At 41.8% G+C, this 5221-nt stretch overlaps 1 pseudogene; it reads left to right on the forward strand.

Moving 5' to 3' along the window:
* The first annotated feature begins 416 nt into the window (after window positions 1-416).
* LOC136533207 (BTB/POZ and MATH domain-containing protein 1-like) lies at window positions 417-2762 on the forward strand (annotated as a pseudogene).
* The last annotated feature ends 2459 nt before the right edge of the window (window positions 2763-5221 follow it).

Genomic DNA, 5221 nt, shown 5'->3' on the forward strand with positions numbered 1-5221 from the left:
GTGGTGACATACTATGTTTGCATGAACTTTGGGGAGTACTTGGACATGTAGTGTATAATGACTTGGTTTAAATTTATTATGGTTTGTACGAAATTTGATTGTGGGATGGATGGTCATTGTAATATACAACTTCTTACTTAATTAGTTTCACTCTTAATATGTGCGTACAATATTCAATGCAAAGAAACGGTAAAAGAAAAGAAAAGAAAAGAAAAGAAAAGAGATAGTCAGTCCTGATTGGTTATAATATGTGGCAGCGCCTGGGCCCGAGCTGGAGCCACCCGTACTCTCGGTTGGTATTACCAACCGAGACTTGAAGGTCCAAATCAATTCTGGTTGAGGGGACCGAGATTAAGTTTCGGATACCGGGACTAGAGGGGGTTTTTCAACCGGAACTGAAACCCACTCCTGCAGTAATGGTGCTAGCGCTCGATGACACTGCAGGACTGCAGGTTAACTCGCTTAAACACCCTGCCTTTGGCCGGCTATTGCTACATGCGGCACAGGAGCAGCACAATGGCGGCAGCGGCGTGTATGCGTTCTTAGCTAGGTTAATGACCCTCTGGCCAGTAATTAGCTTTTATAAGCACGTTCACCGGCCAGCCGCATGGGCCATGTTGGGTTCGTGGGCCAAAACTGAATTGCTCTTGGGCATTAGCTAGCAGTAGGCAGGTCAGGCAATGGCCAATGGGGACGGCAGCCAGGCGGCTTCGGGCTCTGGCGGCGGTGGAGGCGGCCGAGCCAGGTCGGGGCGGGTCTGTCGCAGCCGTTCTCGTCGGAGCTGAAGAAGAAAACGGTAGGGAAGGGGGGAGGGTAAGAGGGCACGGGAGGATCTCGCCGGAGCTCCGCGGCGGCAGAGCTCCGGCGAGACCCTACCGTGCCACAGCAAGGTAGTGGGCGGCGCGCGGCGGGGGAGCGGGTGGGCAGGACGTGGTTGGAAGAAATAGCGAGGAAGAAGTTGAACAACGAGTGGATCAACTGGGGGCGTTGAATCTTGATCCAACGGCTAAGATCGTCACCTGAAAAAAAAATCAGGCATATGGAGTATAGCAATTCCCAATATTTCCTCTCTTCCATGTACAAACCTTAATTATTTGCCGTACCTCTTCTGGATTGCTGATGTCAGTGACCCACTATTGACTATATATACGGAGTAGGATCTATAGGATTTATTTAGACTTTTACAGAAAAGCTAGCTAGGTGAAGGAGAGGGCAAATAATGGCGGCATCCCAGCTGAGGCCGCAAGGGTAACAGCGTCGATATGCAGCTTGGTGAAGGAGAGTGGGGAACACACATTCGAGATAAGAGACTACAGCTACCAGACCGACCTTGATAGAGGATACATCTTGTCTGACAGGTTCACCGTCGGCGGCCATGACTGGCGCATCCGCTACTACCCTGATGGAACCGGCAACGGGGAAGAGTGCAAAGACTACGTGGGAGTACAACTGGAGCTCATGAGTGTGTTCACCAAGGTGAGGCTGGCGTACGAGTTTAGCCTCGTCGACGACCAAGCCGCCTTCAAGTCAACGACGACTGTGTTAACAGCTGAGAATCCCACGTGCGGAACTGACAAATTCAAGAAGAAGAGCGATCTGCGTAGGTTCCTTTGGAACGATTCTCTTAAGATCCACTGTGTTGTCACTGTTATCAAGGAAGCACAGCTGAGGGAGACCGCTGTCAGTTCCTACCTCGTCGACGTTCAAGTGCCGCCGCCGTCGACCCTGCCATCTGAGCTTGGACAGCTGCTGGCCTCCGGGAAGGATGCGGATATCACGTTCAAGGTTAAAACCAGTGAGGTGTTCCGTGCCCACAAGCTCATCATTGACAAGCGGTGTCCGGCCTTAAGATCCACTTCAACTACTCAGCCTCAGCTCCATGGACAACAAAACATGTGGGACAGGAGGACTCCTGCTACTACTGATAACAGCAGCACAGTTGCTATTGAAGACATGGAGCCTGCTGCGTTCAAGGCGCTGCTTCACTTCATCTACACGGATTCACTGCTGAGAGAACACAGGAATGAGGAAATCGCTAATATAAGAAATTATTGGCGGCTGCCGACAAATATGGCATGGAGAGGATGAAGTTGTATTGTGGAAGAATCCTTTCCGACAGACTAACTGTTCACAGTGTGGCAACCACCATAGTCCTAGCTGACGACTATCATTGCAGGGAGCTGAAAGATGCATGCATCCAATTTATCCTCTCTTCTACGAAAACAGGGGCTGATGCAATCTCAATTGAAGGGTGTGAGGAACTCGAACTTAAGTATCCTGGAGTTGTTCTAGAGATACTGGAAAAATCCGGAAGTAAGCTAGCTCACCTTATAACTTTTTTTTATAAAAAAATGTCTATTTTATTTATTTCCAGCCATGAAATCCGAAAATCTATCTGCTCTTTTTGAGAAATATAATCCTCTTCTATACCTTTTTTTAATAACCCTCTTCTTTATTTCCTGAAAAAATCCCAGATCTGTTTCTTCTCTACTTCAACTCTGTTTTTAATATATCCATGTGTAAATTTCTGCAAACCTACAGTCTATGCATCAGTACTAATAATTGTTTGATTTCATCAGTTTCTAAAATTCTGTTTGAATTTCTTTTATCAATGTTTACTTATTGGATGTTAATTCGTAAAATTTCGAGGAAAAAAAGTATTCAAGAAGCCAGTTGAAAAGCAACAAGACCCTGGAAATCACCGTGGTGAAGGCAAGTTCAAACTCAACCATATTACATTGGAGCATAATTTGCAATATTAAACATGCCAAGATACATAAAAATAAATTTAGCTATCTGCATGTTTGCTAATTTATGGTTTATTTTTGTTATCGTTATGGTTTATTTAAATACATGTTTGCTAATTTGTGGTCTCCATACCTAGAGGGCGTTTGGTTCAAGTAACCACTGTGCATCATGAGTCCTCTCAAATTTTATAGAATGACTCTTTCTTTTGTTTATATTAATTATTCATTTATGAGAAAAGACAGTGGTGTGGATCAACTCGATCATTCCATTCCACATAACAAAACAAAAAGTAAGGAGTAGTGAAAAAATACAATAATTATTCTTTATTTATCAAAGCAAACATTCCTAGTTCCAAATCCACTGTGAGGCAGGACTCCAATATAAATTTCGGTCAACGGGTTTGCAGGAGGGCAGGAGGGCGTACAGATAGACTAATAACGTTTTCAAGTATATTTTCCTTACAAGTGGCCAATGGTTTAAAAAAGTATATATGAATAAGCAACCAATATAAATTTTGGTCAACGGGTTTGCGGTAGGAATGCAAATTGCTGGTTCTAATTAAGCAACCAATATATAAAAATAGATTTAACGATCTATCTAATGATACTAATTATGTACTATAAATGTTAATATTTTCTTGTATATATATGGTCAAAGTCGTTTAACTCCTCGGAAAGCGAGAACAACACTTATTTTGGGACATAGGGAGTACTATCCGATTAATTATGAAATATATTTTCATAGTTAATCTATTTGGAGATATAAATATTGATATATTTTCTACAAAATATCATAAACTTGAGAAAGTTTGACTAGTCTTAAACCTAGCATTACATTAATGTTTTTTTTATGGAGGGAGTACTATATTAAAAGATCATTTGAAGTTTAAAAACCAACTGAAATTTTTTAGAGAACTGAGTACAAATACTCTCTACATATCTTTTACATGGTGGCACGCAATTCAAGATTCAATTTCAATAATTTCTTCTATTAACAGTGTTATAAACTCTATTAAACAAGAAAAGATAACATTACATTCATATTTTAATGCCTTACTTTCTATGGTTATAGTTTTGATACCAACATTTTTAGTAGAAATTACATGTAAAATATAATTGTAGTGTTGGAGAACATGCCTAGTCAATTTCTAAAATAGAGAGAGTACTTTTTGTTTTAGTGTCAGGAAAAAGCGATTCAAAAGGAGAAAGCCGGAGTGTCTTACCAGTGCAGCACTGGCTCACGTCATGTCTTTCGTTCATTTGGTAAACATGCACACATCCGTAACACCTCCTTTTATCCTATACTCCCTCTATTCCTTTTTAAGCGTCGGTATTTGCGCTGGTCAATTTTTTTTCTTAAATTTAACTATATCTGTAGAAAATATTAGCAAAATATTTATACCTCCGAATAAGTTTTTATTATAAAAATAGATTTAATGATTTATCTAATAATAAATATTAATATTTTCTTGTATATATTTGGTTAAACCGAGTCTAGAGCATATCCCATGATAGCATGAGACTAGAACCGAGTCAATGGATATCCTTTTCACTACTGGAGACGTCCTCTTTGCCGAGGGCTTCTGGGTTTGTCGAGGGCTAGATCTCGGGCACTCGGCAAAAGGGGTCTTTGCCGAGGGCTAGCCCCAGGAGCCCTCGGCAAAGCTAGGCTCTCGGCAAAATAAATCTTTGCCGAGGGCCTAGCCCTCGGCAAATTGGCCCTCGGCAAATATGGCCGGATGGGTCACGGCGGCCACTGGCGTTAGTCTTTGCCAAGTGCCCGCCGTCAGGCACTCGGCAAAGATTTTTTATTTTTTTTAATATTCTTTGCCGAGGGCCATTGGCCAGGCCCTCGGCAAAGACCCCCTTTGCCGAGGGCCAGGTTAGACCCTCGGCAAAGAGTTTTTTTTTGTTTTTTTTAACCCAATTTTTTTGTGGTGCTATAATACATTATTTAAATCTCAATTTTAAAATTTGGACCAAATTTGACTTTTTTGATATATTTCCCTAATTTATTTCTTTTCGTTGATTTTTTTCGAATATTTCAAATTTGAATTGCAGGTGGATGGAATAATGCAATTTAGTGATTCAAAAAATGTTATTCATGGTATTTGGTGTATGTTGAGTCCCTATCCACGAACTCGCATCAAATTTCGGGCATCTTCTTCACGTAACATGACGAGGAACTTGTCAGAAAAGTGTTTTTAAATTATATAGAATCCATACGAAGTCCGAAAATCATGAAACTTGTCGAGGTGTCATGTTATTGCATGTGTAGGCTGTGGTAAAAATTTGAGAAGGTTTCGGGCAAGTTGTGATGTCGGATGCCTAAAACCCAGACATCTCCACATATGATCAACTTATAGTATTTTTTTTGCAGAGAAGAGCACGTCAGAGGGGGCTCGGCGACCCTGATCCTCTTCGTCGGCGTTGCGGGTCTGCCTGCACAGCATCGCCTCGTCACTGCCCCGACT

The sequence above is a fragment of the Miscanthus floridulus genome, unplaced genomic scaffold (assembly GCF_019320115.1).
Source record: "Miscanthus floridulus cultivar M001 unplaced genomic scaffold, ASM1932011v1 fs_80_2_3, whole genome shotgun sequence".
In the NCBI taxonomy this organism is placed as follows: Eukaryota; Viridiplantae; Streptophyta; class Magnoliopsida; order Poales; family Poaceae; genus Miscanthus; species Miscanthus floridulus.